The sequence below is a fragment of the Sciurus carolinensis genome, chromosome 2 (genome assembly GCF_902686445.1).
Source record: "Sciurus carolinensis chromosome 2, mSciCar1.2, whole genome shotgun sequence".
NCBI classification, from domain to species: Eukaryota; Metazoa; Chordata; class Mammalia; order Rodentia; family Sciuridae; genus Sciurus; species Sciurus carolinensis.
In genome coordinates this window covers 170031470-170049362 of record NC_062214.1, presented here as the reverse complement: position 1 = coordinate 170049362, position 17893 = coordinate 170031470, and the positions used below count along the sequence as shown (strand labels likewise).

At 37.4% G+C, this 17893-nt stretch overlaps 1 protein-coding gene across 1 annotated transcript in view; it reads right to left on the bottom strand.

Annotated features, from left to right (window-relative positions):
- Positions 1 to 17893, bottom strand: part of Sipa1l1 (signal induced proliferation associated 1 like 1) — a 367944-nt gene that overhangs the window by 265035 nt on the left and 85016 nt on the right. The window contains 1 exon segment of the mRNA XM_047538302.1: positions 17379 to 17445. The gene's annotated coding sequence lies outside the window, so the exon portion shown is untranslated.

The following is a 17893-nucleotide window of genomic DNA, read 5'->3' as shown; positions in this document are numbered from 1 at the left end:
GTGGAACAAACAGAGAAGATGGTAAGAAATCATGAACAGAATCTCCAAGAACTATGGGATATCATGAAAAGGCCAAATTTGAGAATTATTGGGATTGAGGAAGGCTTAGAGAAACAAACCAAAGGAATGAACAATCTATTCAATGAAATAATAACAGAAAATTTCCCAAATCTGAAGAACGAAATGGAAAACCAAGTACAAGAGGCTTATAGAACTCCAAACATACAAAATTACAACAGACCCACACCAAGGCACATTATTATGAAAATACCTAACATACAAAATAAAGACAGAATTTTAAAGGCCGCGAGAGAAAAGAATCAAATTACATTCAGAGGGAAACCAATAAGAATATCAGCAGATTTTTCAATCCAGACCCTAAAAGCTAGAAGGGCCTGGAACAACATATACCAAGCCCTGAAAGAAAATGGATGCCAACCAAGAATCTTATACCCAGCAAAACTCACCTTCAAATTTGACGATGAAATAAGATCCTTCCATGATAAACAAAAGCTAAAGGAATTTACAAAAAGAAAGCCAGCATTACAGAACATTCTCAGCAAAATATTCCATGAGGAAGAGATGAAAAACAACGATGCAAATCAGCAACAGGAGGCACTAGCCTAAAGGAATAGCCAAATAAAGGAGAAACCAAATCATGTCAAAAACAAATATGAGTCAATTGACTGGGAATACAAATCATATCACAATAATAACCCTGAATGTTAATGGCCTGAATTCATCAATCAAAAGACACAGACTGGCAGATTGGATTAAAAAGAAAAATCCAACAATACGCTGCCTGCAAGAGACTCATCTCATAGAAACAGACACCCATAGACTAAAGGTGAAAGGATGGGGAAAAACATACCATGCACACGGACACAGCAAAAAAGCTGGAGTATCCATCCTCATCTCAGATAATGTGGACTTCAAACCAAAACTAGTCAGAAGGGATAAAGAAGGACATTACATGCTGCTTAAGGGAAGCATAAATCAGCAAGACATAACAATCATAAATATCTATGCCCCGAACATTGGCTCATCCACGTACGTCAAACAAATCCTTCTCAATTCCAGAAACCAAATAGACCACAACACAATAATACTAGGCGATTTTAACACACCTCTCTCACCACTGGATAGATCGTCCAAACAAAAATTGAATAAAGAAACTATAGATCTCAACAACACAATCAGCAATTTAGACTTAACGGACATATATAGAATATACCATCCAACACAGAATGAATACACTTTCTTCTCAGCAGCACATGGATCCTTCTCTAAAATAGACCATATTTTATGCCACAAAGCTACTGTTAGTAAATACAAGAAGATAGAGATACTACCTTGTACTCTATCAGATCATAATGGATTGAAATTAGAAATAAATGACAGAATAAAAAACAGAAACTTCTCCAATACCTGGAGACTAAATAATACACTATTATATGATGAATGGATAACAGAAGACATCAGGAGGGAAATAAAAAAATTCTTAGAAGTAAACGAGAACAAAGACACATCATATCAAAATCTCTGGGACACTATGAAAGCAGTACTTAGAGGAAGATTTATTTCATGGGGTGCATTCAAAAAAAGAAGTAGAAATCAACAAATAAACGACTTAACACTATAGCTCAAAGCACTAGAAAAAGAAGAGCAGACCAATACCAAAAGTAGTAGAAGACAGGAAATAGTTAAAATCAGAGCCGAAATCAACGAAATCGAAACAAAAGAAACAATCGGAAAAATTAATAAAATAAATAGTTGGTTCTTTGAAAAAATAAATAAAATTGATAAACCCTTAGCCACACTAACAAAGAGAAAGAGGGAGAAAACTCAAATTACTAAAATTCGGAATGAACAAGGAAACATCACAACAGACACGAGTGAAATACAAAACATAATTAGAAGCTATTTCGAAAATCTATACTCCAACAAAACAGAAAACCTTGAAGACATCAACAAATTTCTAGAGACATATGAACTACCTAAACTGAACGAGGAGGACATACACAACTTAAATAAACCAATTTCAAGCAATGAAATAGAAGAGGTCATCAAAAGCCTACCAACAAAGAAAAGTCCAGGACCAGATGGGTTCTCAGCCGAGTTCTACAAAACCTTTAAAGAAGAGCTCATTCCAATACTCCTCAAACTATTCCATGAAATAGAAGAGGAGGGAACCCTACCAAACTCGTTCTATGAAGCCAATATCACCCTGATACCTAAACCAGACAGAGACACATCGAGGAAAGAAAATTTCAGACCAATATCCTTAATGAACATCGATGCAAAAATTCTCAACAAAATTTTAGCAAATCGCATACAAATATATATTAAAAAGATAGTGCACCACGATCAAGTGGGTTTTATCCCAGGGATGCAAGGTTGGTTCAACATTCGGAAATCAATAAATGTCATTCACCATATCAACAGACTTAAAGTTAAGAATCACATGATTATTTCAATAGATGCAGAAAAAGCATTTGATAAAATACAGCATCCCTTCATGCTCAAAACACTAGAAAAAATTGGGGTAATGGGAACATTCCTAAACATTATAAAGGCCATCTACGCTAAGCCCATGGCTAATATCATTCTAAATGGTGAAAAACTGAAAGCGTTCCCCCTAAAAACTGGAACAAGGCAGGGATGCCCTCTTTCACCGCTTCTATTCAACATCGTCCTTGAGACTCTAGCCAGAGCAATCAGACAAACCAAAGAAATTAAAGGGATACGAATAGGAAAAGAAGAACTCAAACTATCCCTGTTCGCTGATGACATGATTATATATTTAGAGGAACCTGGAAATTCCACCAGAAAACTTTTAGAACTCATAAGTGAATTCAGTAAAGTAGCAGGTTACAAGATCAATGCTCATAAATCCAATGCATTTTTATACATAAGTGATGAATCTTCAGAAAGAGAAATTAGGAAAACTACCCCATTCACAATAGCATCGAAGAAAATAAAATACTTGGGAATCAATCTCACAAAAGAGGTGAAAGACCTCTACAATGAGAACTACAGAACACTAAAGAAAGAAATTCAAGAAAACCTTAGAAGATGGAAAGATCTCCCATGTTCCTGGATAGGCAGAATTAATATCGTCAAAATGGCTATACTACCTAAAGTTCTATACAGATTCAATGCAATTCCAATTAAAATCCCAATGATGTACCTCGCAGAAATAGAGCAAGCAATTATGAAATTCATCTGGAAGAATAAAAAACCTAGAATAGCTAAAGCAATCCTCAGTAGCAAGAGCGAAGCAGGGGGTATTGCAATACCAGATCTTCAACTCTACTACAAAGCAATAGTAACAAAAACGGCATGGTATTGGTACCAAAATAGACAGGTAGATCAATGGTACAGAATAGAGGACATGGACACAAACCCAAATAAATACAATTTTCTCATACTAGACAAAGGTTCCAACAATATGCAATGGAGAAAAGATAGCCTCTTCAACAAATGGTGCTGGGAAAACTGGAAAACTATATGCAATAGAATGAAACTAAACCCCTATCTCTCACCCTACACAAAACTCAACTCAAAATGGATCAAGGACCTCGGAATCAGACCAGAGACCCTGCATCTTACAGAAGAAAAAGTAGGTCCAAATCTTCAACTTGTTGGCTCAGGATCAGACTTCCTTAACAGGACTCCCATAGCACAAGAAATAAAAGCAAGAATAAACAACTGGGATAGATTCAAACTAAAAAGCTTTCTGTCAGCAAAGGAAACTATCAGAAATGTGAAGAGAGAGCCTACAGAGTGGGAGAATATCTTTGCCAACCATACCTCAGATAGAGCGCTAATTTCCAGAATCTATAAAGAACTCAAAAAACTCTACACGAAGAATACAAATAATCCAACCAACAAATGGGCTAAGGAAATGAACAGACACTTCACAGAAGAAGATGTACAAGTAATCACCAGATATATGAAAAATGTTCAACATCCCTAGTAATAAGGGAAATGCAAATCAAAACTACCCTAAGATTCCATCTCACCCCAATTAGAATGGCGATTATCAAGAATACAAGCAACAATAGGTGTTGGCGAGGATGTGGTGAAAAAGGAACACTCATACATTGCTGGTGGGGTTGCAAATTAGTGCAACCACTCTGGAAAGCAGTGTGGAGATTCCTCAGAAAGCTTGGAATGGAAACACCATTTGACCCAGCTATCCCACTCCTTGGCCTATACCCAAAGGACTTAAAAGCAGCATACTACAGAGATACAGCCACATCAATGTTCATTGCTGCTCAATTCACCATAGCCAGATTGTGGAACCAACCTAGATGTCCTTCGGTTGATGAATGGATAAAGAAACTGTGGCATATTTATACAATGGAATATTACTCCGCAATGAAGAATGATAAAATTATGGCATTTGTAGGCAAATGGTCGAAATTGGAGAATATCATGCTAAGTGAGATAAGCCAATCTCAAAAAACTAAAGGACGAATGATCTCGCTGATAAGCGGATGAGGACATATAATGGGGGGTGGGACGGGCTAGCATTAGGTTTAGGGTTAGGTTTAGAGTTAGGCTAAGGAGAGCAGTAAGAATGAAGGAAAGAAGGACTGTGTAGAGGGAAAAGAGGGGTGGGAGGGGTGGGAGGGGTGGGAGGGGTGGGGGGGAGGGGAAAAATATAATAAACATCATTACCCTATGTAAACGTAAAAAAATAAATAAATAAATAAATAAATAAATAAAAAAAAGAAAAAAAAAAAAAAAAAAAAAAAAAAAGCTCGGGAAATATTGCCCAGAGGAGTACTGCAGGGTGAAAGGAAAGACACTGGGCAGTAACTTAAAATCATATAAAGAAATAAATACCTCAATGAAGGTAAATGTGTGTGCAATGATAAAGGCTAACATTACTGTAACAACAGTAAATAACTGTACTTTTTGGTTTTTTTACATGATTTAAGAGACTAACACATTTTGAAAAATAGTCTAAAAGCTATATTATTTAACTCTACTTTTTTTTTCCCTCACAGTACTAGGGATGGAACCCCAGGACCTTGTGCATTCAAGTTGATTGCTCTATGAGCTATCTGCAGCCTTCTTTCTTTTTTCTCTTTTTTTAAATTTTGAATCCAGGGCCTGCTAAATTGCCCATGCTAGCATCAAATGTATGATCCTTCTGCCTCAGTCTCCCAAGTAGTGCTGAGTCACATGCCTGGTTATAAATTCATATTTTGCTTTTTACATGATTTAAGAACAAATGTACTACTCTCTTACTAATTCATTATTAGTTAATATTTGGGGGGCACGCAATATACAAAGATGCAATTTTGTGACAGCAAAACCAAAATGGATGGGGACAGAACTTAGAAGAGCACGGGTTTTGTATGTTACTGCACTTAAGCTGGTATAAATTGAACTAGGGTGTTATAACTTTAGGATGTCAAATCTAATTTCCATGGTAACCACAAAGAAAATAGCTGCGGAATATACATGTAAGACAAAATGAGAAAGGAACATAAAGATTTCACTACAGAAAAAAATCAACTAAATATAAAAAAGAAGACAGCAATGTAAAACATGAGGGACAAAACAGTAACAAGGCACACAGAAAACAACCCAACTTCACACAGCTTGAGTCCTCCTTATCAGTAAATACTTGAAGTGGAAATGGATTAAACTCTCCAGTCGAGAAACAGAACAGCAGAACTGACAATAAACAAGCCCAAAAAAGTGATCCAACCATCCAATCACATGCTACCTACGAGACTCACTTAAGATTCAACGACTGAAAGTAACAGACCAGAAGAAAGTATTTTTAAGCAAACCAAATACTAACCAGAAGAGAACTGGGATGACTACACTAATATTACACAAAATAGGCCATTTTTTTTTTCTGTCTTTCTTTCTTTTTTTTTTTTTTTTTTTTTTTTGGTACCAGGCTACATTTCTAGTCCTTTTTCATTGTGACAAAGGGTCTCACTAAGTTGCTAAGGACCTTACAAGTTACTGAAGTTAGCCTCAAATTTGAATCCTCCTGCCTCAGCCTCTTGCATCATTGGGAATACAGGTAAGTGCTACCATGTCCCACCAAAACAGACTGAATCAAGACTTTATGTGAGGCAAAGAAGGATAGTGTGTATTAATAAATGGTCCAATACAGCAAGAATATAATTATTAAAATTATACATAATTTAAAAAATGTATGTACCTAATGAAAGACCAGAAAATACATAAAACAAACTTGACAAATATGGGAGAAATACAGTTCTACAATAGTAATTATAGATTTTATATCTAGTCTTAACAAAGGGTAGAACAAGTGGACTAAACATAAGTTTAAAAGAAAAAAAAGGACACAAGAAACCAACTCAACCTATTCACAGAACATTCTAGCCAACAACAAAGAATACACATTCTTCTCGAATACACGTGGCATGTTTTCCAGAATAAAACACACTGGACCATGAACTAAATCTCAACAGATCTTAAAAGATAGCACACAAAACAACTTCTCCATCTAAAACAGGATGAAGTTAGAAATCAGTAATAGAAGTACAATTACAAAATTTACAAAACTACAGAAATTGAACACCATATTCTCAAACAATGAAGGAAAGAAGAATCACAGAGAAAATTTTTAAAATACTTAAGAGATGAATGAAAATGAAAACACAGCATGCTAAAACTGTGGAATGCAGAAATGCAGGACTAAGAGGTAATTTATAGCAATAAATGCTTATATAAAAACCAAGATCTGAAATCAACCAACTAGCTTTATAACTTACAAAAGTAGAAAGAGAACAATGAACTAACCTGAACTAAGCTAGTAGAAGGGAGAAAATAATAAATATTAGAGCAATAATAAACAAAATAGTAGAAAAACAACAGGGAAAAAAAATCAATGAAATCGAAAGTTTATTCTTTAGAAAAATCAACACAATTGACAAAGATTTAGTTAGATGATCTAAGAAATAAAGAGGGAAATTTCATATTACTAAAGTCAGAAATGAAAGTGAGGGTATTACTACTGATTCCCCAGAAATAAAAAAGGTTTTAAGAGTCAACAATTGCATGCCAACAAATAGAACAACTTCAAACTAACAGAATGAAGAGAAAAAAAAAAAAAATCCCCCATATGATCATCTTAATTGATGTAGAAAAAAGGCATTTGATAAAACTAAATCCATTTTCAGGGCAGAATACTCAACAAATTAGGAATAGAAAAAAACAAGTTTAACATAATGTAAGCCATATATGAAAAACCCAGAGCAAATATCATCCTCTGGTGAACAACTGAAAATTTTTCTTCAAAGATCAGGAACAAAAGGCAAGGGTGCACCCATTCACCACTTCCAGTCAACACAGTATCAGAAGTTCTAGCCAAAGCAATAAGACATGAAAAAGAAATAAAGGCATTCAAATTGGAAAGGAAGAAGTAAAATTACCTCTGTTCATAGATGATACATTCTTATATGCAGAAAACCCAAAAAAAATTTTTTAAATTCAAAGAAAAAAAGGGGGAAAATAAAAAGCAAGCCCAGGCAGGAGACACACACACCTGTAATTCCAGCTACCCAGGAGGTTGAAGCAGGAGTAAAACAAGTTCAAGGTCAGCTTCAGCAACTTAGCAAGAAGACCCTGTCTCAAAATAAAATAAAAAGGGCTGTGATGTAGCTCAGTAGTAGAGTATAAACCTAGCATTTGTGAGGTACAGAGTTAAATTCCCAGTACCACAAAAAAAAAAAAAAGACCATCAAACAGAGTAAAAGGGCAGCCTGCAGAATAGAAGAAAAGTATTTCCAAATCATATCTGATAAAGGATTACTATATTCAGTCTATACAGTCAAGAATCATCACCAAAAAAACCCAAACTGATTCCAAAAAATAGATTAAGTACTCAAATAAGCATTTCTCAAAAGATATACAACTAATAATATACACATGAAAAGACACTCAACATCTTCCCTGTATAACCAACACTCACTAATCATTAGCAAAATGCAAATCAAAACCATTACTATTTCACATCCATTAGTAATGTCACAACAAAAATAAAGTGTTGGCAAAGATGTGGAAAAGTTGGAACCTTTGTGCATACTTGGAAGAAAGGTAAAATAGTACAGCTGCTATGGAAAAAGGTTCAATGGTTCCTCAAAATTTTTCACATTGAATTACCATATGAGCCAGTGTTGATTTGGAAATGAGATGTTCCCCAAAAGCTCCTGTATTATTGCCAGAATGTTCAGAGATGAAATAATTAATTATGAAAGTGTAACATTATCAGTAGATTAATCCATTTGATGGATTAGTAATTAAAAAGGACTACTGTACTACTGTACTAGGTGGTAACTGCAGGCAGGTGGGCGTGGCTGGAGGAGGTGGGTCAGTGGAGACATGTCTTACAAAGTTTTACCTTCTCTGAGGCCTCTTTACCTTCTCCTCCTCTCCTCCTCTCCTCTTCTCCTCTGTCTCCTCTCTCCCCTCTCTCCCTTCTCTCCTCCCTCTCTCTCTCTCTCTCTCTCTCTCTCTCTCTCTCTCTCTCTTTCCTGGTTGCCATGCATAGAGGAGCTCTCCTCAGGCCACACTCTTCTACCATCATGTTCTGCTTCACCTTCAGCCTAGAGCAATGAAGCCAGCTGATCATGGAATAACCTCTGAAACCATGAGTCAAAATAGACTTTTTCTCCTTTAAGTTATTCTTGTTGGGTATTCTGGTCACAGCAATTAAAACCTGACTAACACAGAAACAGGTACTAAGAAGCAGGGTCATTACTATGATTACACGTGACCAATGTGGATCTGAAGTCTTTGAAACTAGTTTGTGGGAGGAATTTAGAAATTTTGGAGATTCAGGCTGGAGAAGCCTCAGAATGTTGTAAGCAGAGCTTAATGGGCAACTCTGGTGGAAGTTCACAAAATCAGAATGTAGGTAGGAATGCAGACTGTAAAGACTGTGCTCATGAGCTTTCAGAGGGGAATAGGGATTCTACTGGAAATCAAACTAGAGGTCATTCATGTTACATTCTGACAAAGGGTTGTCTATTTTGTCCATGTCCTGAAACTTTCTATGCATCTAAATTTAAAGGTGATGGACTAATTAAACTGGAGGAGGAAATTTTAAGACAGCACAGCATTTAGGTGATGGGATGGATATTGCTAGCTACTTTTAGCCAGGTTTGCTGTGAGAATCAGGAGCAGATAAAAGAGCAGACGGATTTGAAAAACTTGAAGTTTGGTTAGATGAGAGATACATGTAAAACTGGGGCCTAGCAAGGTGTTTTCGTGGAAGAGATTACTACCACTAAGGAGCAGTTAACTAGTTTGCTCAGAGACGATAGGAAAGATGCCTTGAGGGAATTTTAGGAATCAGCAAAACTACACTCACTGCAGGCTCAAGGATACAGAAATGAAAACACTTAAGAGATTTTAAGGGCACCCTGGTCAGTGTTCACTGTGCTCAGTCACCAAGGCACTCACAGGCCACTGCAGCCTTGGTTCAAGGGCTCCAGCTACTGCTCAAGGTGATGACAGACCATGCATGCATGGGCCTTATAGTGCTGGTTCAGGCAAGAATGCCAGAGTTAGGAGGTCATGGAAGCTTCCACCATTTCATAGGAAGGCCTGGGAAGCCAGTCAAACTATAGGATCAGAATCCCTGCAGGCTGCTCCTGAGAGGGCAAGGTGTAAAGCTGTGAGAAGGTAGCCAAAGCTGCAGTAGAGAACCTCCCCCTCCCGCCAAGATTAAAAGATGCCAGTAACATGAAACATCTGCAGAGGAAAGCTGCTGGCTCTGGAAAGAGCCAGCCTAAGAGAAGAGATGTATGCAGCAACTGACAAGGCCACAATGGTGGGGCGGCCCAAGTCCTCTGAAGATCACATCTTGCCACCATATGCCCCAGATGCTGAATGTGCAGCAGTAGGACTTGTTCACCCAGCTGGGTTTCAGTCTTTATCTGGTCCCATCCCTTCTTTCTGTGCTCCTATTTCTCCCTCTTGGAATGGTAATGTTTACTTTGTGACACTGTATATCGGACATATGTAACCTGCTTTTGATCATTACGGGGGTTCACAGTAAAGAGTTTGCCTTGAGACTCAGATGAGACTTGGACTTTTGGGCAATGCTGGAACTGTTAAGAATAACAGGACTCTTGGAGATGGACTAAATGCACTGTGCATTGCAAGATGGACATGAACTTTCAGGAACCAGAAGCAGAATGTTATAGTTTGGATATGAGGTGTCACTCAAAAGCTCCTGTGTTAATGCAAGAAACTACAGAGATTAAATGACTTACTGGATGCCATGAGCAGAGTAGCTATGCTCTTCTGCATGGTGTTCTGCCTTGCCTCAGGCCCAGAGCAATGGAGCCAGCCAGGCATAGACTAAACCTCTGAAACCATGAGCCAAAATAAACTTTTGCTCAGGTTGTTCTTGTTGAATATTTTGGTCACAGCAATGAAAAGCTGATCAAGACATCTAACAATTCCACTTCTAAGTTTACAGCCCAAATTATTCAAAACAAAGTGTCAAGAGGTATTTGTATACCACATTCATAACAACATCCTTCAGAAAAGCAAACACATGAAAGCAACTCAATCTTCTATGGTGGAATGGATAAACAAAATGTGGTGTATACATACAAAGGATTATTACTCAGTTGTGAAAAGAAAGATACTCTGACATATACTACTATACAGTTGAACCTTCAAGCATTATGCCAGGTGAAGTAAGTCAGTCACAAAAAGACAAATACTGTATGATTTCACTTAGATGACATACTTTTTGTGTTGTTGTTGCTGTTTTTATTTAGATGACATATTTAATGTAGTCAAAACCATAAAGACGCAAAGTAGAGATTGTTGGTTGCCAGGAGCTAGGCAGCTAAGGGGAGGGATAGGTGTTTATTTGTTTAAGGGATATAGGCTTTCAGTTTCACAAGATGAAAAGACTTATGGAGACAGATGGTGCTAATGGTGGTACAACACTGTAAATATTATTTAATACGTATAGTTGTACACTTAAAAATGGCTAAGACAGGGTTGAGGATGTGGCTCAGTGGTAGGGTGCTTGTCTAGCATACGCACAAGGTCTTCGGTTTGATCTCCAACAATGCAAAAAGAGAAAAACAGCTAAGATGGTAAATTTTATGTTATATGTACTTTACCACAATTTTTAAAACTGGAAGGAAAAATAACAACAATAAAACTTAAACCAAAAAAAAAAAACTAATCAAATGCAAGAAGACAAACTCCCAGGAACAACCACACATCACAAATGGAGCAGAAGACTGTCTACTTAAACGGCTAGATGAAGCTTCAGCTGGTACTAGTCATTATTATTGGTGAAAGCTACACAAATATTTTTTTATCCAGGCTAAACGCTTGAAAATAAATGAAAGAAGAATTTGCACAGAAATGTTAAAATTACGCTAGCATCGCTAAATTAAAACAGACATATGCCCTTTTAACCACTAAGAACCCTTTCCCGCCAGTGGCCCAAGTAAATGTGAAAATGAAAGCTTAACTGTCCCATAAAGCCCAGCATATTGCATATGTAACAATAATGAAGAGGGTCCCCTTTGTATAGTAAACCTCCAGAAAATCAGGGTCTGGGAGAGCATCATTTATCTCTTCTGCATTCTACTCTGCCCACAAACCTAGCACAAATTCAGATATTCATCAAATGTTACCTACTCAATTTCTCAAAACCATTTATTTTCCAACTGACTTGGTGGTGGGGTGGGGTGGGGTCGGGTGGGGGATAAGTCAGTAAAAGAAAAGGGTCAGTTACTGAATGAAGTAGAGAAGAAGAAGAAGAGGAGGAGGAAGAGGAGGAGGAGGAGGGAAGAAAAGACAAGAAGAGGGAGGGAGGGAGGGAGGGAGGAAGGAAGGAAAGACTCCCTGAAAAAAATCAGAAGTCTATTAGCTCTTCAGCAACCATTCATTATTTAACCTACTGAAGGCTCATCTCAAGTTCCCAACAATCCATTTTTATTAAAGAAGGTATTACAGGCTGTACACAAAGCTGGTCATGGGCTGAGACAAACAACAGCTCGGGAATTATCCCCTGCTCCAAAGGCTGCTATGCCGAAGGGCTGCTCATGGGTTCCCTATCATCTACTCATAAGAGAGCATGCATGGCATATTTGGGGAAATATAAGTAGTAACTTTCTTGAAGCTTAGAGCATTCATCTCTACATTCTCTTGCTTAAACATCCTTTCCAAAAAGGCATAATAAAGCTCTCCTCCCATAAGCATCAACGCCTGTAGAACACAGAATCCTGGACTTCCCACATATAAGACCCCATTCACCATATGACCTTAATTGTGTACATGTGATTTTGATGAAAGGCAATTAAATCTAGGAAAGATATTTACAACTTCCTTACACAAAATATGCTTAAGTACTGACAAAACATTAAAATAAAGTCCAGATTTTAAACAATTACCCCTATCACTAAGAGTTTCAAGTTTCCCAAGCCCTTTGGGAGACCATGAAGAACTTGCAATAAATACCAGGCTTCACCTCTAGTTCCACCTGAGACCTGTTGTTTCCAGAGGCCAGATCTTCAAAAGTGTTTCTGCACACCCAACTGTTTAAAGCAGGCAGGGGTAGGACTGGTGAGGGTGAGCTCCACACAGTGCCCACCTTGACCTAGCAGTCTACCTACATCCAGACGGTTCATGTTCTCTCTTCCATGTTTTCTGATTTGTTAAATTTTTGTTCGAATTACCAAATTTTATCAGTCTAAAAAGTGAGAAACATGACACCATTATAAAACTACACTGTGATACTATTATAGAAAATGATATCCAAACAAATTCAGTCACTCCTTCCCCAAATGACCAGGTATTAGAAAATGAAGCATCCCTCCAAAGACAGCTTAACTCAAATTCCTACCACTATGTGCTCTATTTGTCATCAGAATGAGTTTAAAAGAGGCTATTTGATGAGGGCAGCTTACTATGTTCTGGAGAACATACAGATAAGAATTAGTGAGAATAAGTTGTTCCTAATGAAGTGAAGCAGCATACAACAGCATTAGTAAAGGTGAAGGAACCATATCACACTTCCACAGGCTGGTGAAAATGCTGGCTAGGTCAAAGGATTTTACATCACTTTCTTTTAAGAATGAAGGCGAGGGCTTTGAATAATAAATAAGCATAACGAAATAATTCTGAAGTGACCTCAGGATCTACCAACCTCAATTCAAATTATTCACAGCAAAAGATAAAAGCCTCCACAATCATCCCTTTGCTACTACACATTTTTAATGGTTTTTTGTATTACAGTCAGCATTTACATTAAAAACATTTTGTGTATTATTTGAATTGTCTCCCTTTTGTGTCACCAATGCCACTGTGAAACTTGAATTTTGGTTTACTGAAAGAATCCTCTCAAGTGTTCTCAGAGTAAATAAGTGAGTTGCTTTCTTCTGGGGGGGTGTTTTAAAATATCAAGGCCTTCTTTAATTTAGTCTATAGTCTTTGTCAATGAACTCCATTAAGAGAATACTGCCAGCTGTAAACAGATGCCCTTTCTGTAGTAAGGAAGATACACTTTGTTAGAATAACAAGGAGAAAACACATCACATCAGAGGATAGCAGGGGTCACGTCACAAGCCCACAGGCTGGAGAGTCAGGGAGTAAACATCTTCCAGGTTTCCAATATTTAACTGACCTCACTCCACTGTCCTGCTGAAAGTCAGGGCAAGGCACCATGACTGTGCACTGGGTTTCTTGCTACCACAACACCTAACACTAAGAAATGTCTAGAACAATGTGCCACCATGCAATTTTTTTCCTGTTATTTTACACCTGTTGAACTGAAATCTCCCCATATATATATATTTTTTTTTCCATAGCAAAAAAGTATGACTTTATTCTCATGTGTGAGACCATCAAACTCTTCATCAGATAAGCAAATGTGACCAATGTTGTTCTCTTTTATTTAACTTTCAGGAAAAGAATAGAGAGTTTTTGTTAATTTTCCCATTTGCTCTCCCTTTGAAAGCAGAAGGCTGGGATGCAAATTATTAAACTGAACAGAAACATTTAAATAATGTCTCACTTACGTGTGAGTACATGACTGTCAATTTAAGAAAGGGAAAATTCAAAGCAAAAATATAATACTTGGTGAACTATTCAAATGTGTTAATGTATAAAGCTTCTAATTTAGTCAGAGGTTATTGTCAATAAACATTATTTTATATTTCTGACAGGGTATTTCAAAAGAAAATATCAGAGGCTGGGGTTATGGTTCAGAGGCAGAGAGCTTGCCCAACACATGCAAGGTACTGGGTTCAATTCTCAGTACCACATATAAATAAATAAAGGTCCATTGCCAACTAAATATACATATATTTTTTTAATTTTTTAGAAAATCAATTTTAAAAAATTTAAAGGGAAAATAGTATACTTACTCAATTCAATGTTTATATTCTAGAACAATGTTACTCAAAAAATACATAAAAGGACAATGGATTGAATAAGATACACATAAAACTATATATAAAATACAAGGTTTTACAGGCTTTGTTGGTCTTTTGAACTTTTGTTTTGAGAAGAAGGGAATTCTTTATATGTCCCTTAAGGAGAAAGAGAGAGAGAGAGAGAGACAGGGAAGGGGAGGGAAGCAGGGAGGGAGGGTGGGAGGGAGGATAGTAGGAAGGGAGGGCGGGGTGAGTGAGTATGAGTACTTAAGAAAGAACACATCCAGAAAGCCAAGAGTCAGGTCACCAATGGATGTGCAACACTGTTTGACTGTGGCCTTCCTCCTCTATTGTTGGGGTGGACTTGAACACTTGATTATGGATATACAGGAATCTCCAATCCAACCTAACAGCCGTATCACGCCAGCAACATCAGATCTCAGTGCTATTAAAACAAATGACTGAAGTGCCCAGGGGTTTCAGCTACTAAACTAAGCAACGCAATTGAAGAGACAAAGCTCAGCTGCTGTAATGTAAAAGCTCAACAAGTGGCTGGCCTTGGAATACCATCCAGAATTTAAGCCCCAGCTAAAAACCTGCCATATTCAAGCTTATTAAACAGAAGTTATCTTTATTTAAGAGTGTCTAGAATATCATATGTTTTAGTCACTTTTTTTGCTGCTGTGACCAAAAGACCTGAAAAGAACAATTTTAAGGAGGGAAGTTTATTTGGGGGATCATAGTTGCAGAGATCTCAGCCCAAAGACAGCCAGCTCCATTCCCTGGGGCTAAAGATGAGGCAGAACATCATGGCAAAAAAGAATGGTGAAGGAATGCAGCTCAGGACATGAGCAGGAGGCAGATAAAGAGCTCCACTCAACAAGAATAAACTATACACCCGCAAGGCACACCCCCAGGGTCCCACCTCCCAGTCTCACCTACACTCACCACTCAGTTAAGCCCTAATAAGGGATTAATGCACTGATTGGGTTAAGGCTTTCATCACCCAATCATTCTCACCTCTAAGTTTCCTTGTATCACCTCACACAAGAGCTTTTGGGGGACACCTCCCATCCAAATCAAAACACCATACAGGGACATACAGGGACTGTGCTAAAGGTGCACATTTCTGTGGTATTTAAGTCCTCAGGGGAAAAAAAAAAAAAAAAAAAAATATATATATATATATATATATATATATATATATATCTTGAAAAACAACTTCCAAGACTGAAATGAAAACCAGAGGATACTTAGTAATTTGTACAATAGCTTCACGGTACCTATAGAAGAACTGGTTCCAGAATTCCCCAAGGACACCAAAATCCACAGATGCTCAAGTCTTTTAAGGGAAATGGTGCAGTATTTGCACGCACCTACTCACCTCCTCCGGTATACTTTGAATCTTCTCTAGTTTACTTACAATCTCTAATACAATGTAAATGCTAAGTAAATAGTTGTTAAACAGTATGACTTACAAAATGATGACAAGAAAAAGAGGCTTTACCTGTTCAGTACATATACCCATACTTTCCAAAAAAAAATATTTTCATCCACAGTGGCTAAAAGCCCACAGGGACAGAGGGCAGACTACAGTGATTTCTCTTCTTCCCAATACCAAAGCAGCAGCTTCCTTCGTGCAGCATTCCTGCAGACTGGGCACTGCGCTCTTAAGCAATTCTTGCTAGGTCCGAAGAGGCTGTGTTCTCAAAGACCATTTTTTTCAGTTGTGTTGCTAATAAAAGACCTGGGCTTTTCAAATGGCTAAAAATTACAGAGATCTAAAAATCCGTCCAGGATTCCACCTCTATTAAAGAATGATGCTGGGAATGGTCCAATAAATGTATCCCGGAAAGTGTCCTAATGTACTCTAAAAACATTCTCAGAGATAATCATTCCCTAATTTTTCTTACTGAAATTCAAGGAAGGTCAGAAATAAAAAACCACTTTGAAAGCAGTGCTCTAATTACCCAGCAGGCTTCAAAAGAAGCCATAAGCTCTGTACAAGGTTTATAGAGGTGAGATGCTCAGATAACCTTGACTGTCCTTTAGAGGATGCAGTCATTCCCAAAGAATTGACTCCTTAGGCAATTTTCTTCTAACAAAGCAACAGATAAGAAAAAACCCAAGGTCTTTGTTTCAGCATCTAGATGTGAAACAAGGTTCAGCAAAAGAAGGAAGGAGAAAAAAAAAAAAGAAAGAAAGAAAAAAAAACAGAAACCTACACAACCCCAAACCACTGTTTAATCTGAATTTAAGAGCTTAAAATATTATAGCATTTTGGGCTTGTAGAAAAAGTCTTTTTCAATCTAAATTAAGCGGTTATTTTTCAATAGGATTCCATCCTTTTATAATTGATTAAAATGTTTGAGCAATGTCTACTAAAATATTAGAACAAGGCTCTGATAGAACTGAGTTTCTACCTAAGAGTAACCAAGTCCAGTCACTCTAAGATCAATGTTAAGACCCATATCTGTAAATGTCAAAGAGTAGAGTGTCCGAACGTGTCCCAATTATTCCAGGATAAACTCTGCATTCCATTCCAAATTAACACCACTAGTGCATCAAAGTTAGCAAGATCTTATTTAGAACACCAGTTAAGGTATAAACTTCCATCAAATTTTAACAAATGTTTTAATGCATTTATCATGGAATAGAAATGTGCTAACAAAAAGTCTCCTTATTAATTTAAATACCAGAAAAAATATCTATTTTATCTGTAAAAATGACAATGTTGAATTCAGAAATCAATGACTAACACTGCACAAGCATTTAGCATCTTTTCCTTTTCCATTTCTGTCTGTCACCAGTAAAACATCAAGAGGAGAAGCCAGGGGGGGGGAATAGAGGACTCAGATTTAATAAATCAAAATCATGCTATAAATAGCAGGTCTTCTTCTAAGAATGAGAGTTTGAATGACATTCCCCCAACATGACTTGATGACTAATCTACCAACTCACCTAATCCTGTCGCAAAACTCGAAGTAAATCTTGCTTTCGAATCCACCTTGATGTAATCATTCAAAACCTAGATTAAAAAAATTGTGAACTTTAGTACAACAGCTATTTTCAAATTTTGAAAAACACACTTAGTAAGTAAGAGGGAAAAACATCACCACTACCAGTCAAATCCCTTTAATTTGTAATCTCTTTATATGCAGTTCAACACATTTCAATTCGAGCTAACCAACAGCCGCTCTCACATAAAACAAATTTGTCAGCCTGCCTATTAGATCTGTAGGGGGGATGCTGTCCAGGGCCACCCCCCAGATAATCTGTTCAGGAAGTTTATGGAGAAACCCAGGAACCAGAACCTGTAAGAAACCCCCTTTGGAGGTGATGCTGATGTACTAAAGACATCATCCTACGGAACCAACCTCCTTTCCAAAGCAGTGGTTCTCGACATGGAGCAGGGGACATCTTGAAATGTCTAGAGACATTTTTAGTTGTCACCACTCAGGGAAAAAGATGTCCTA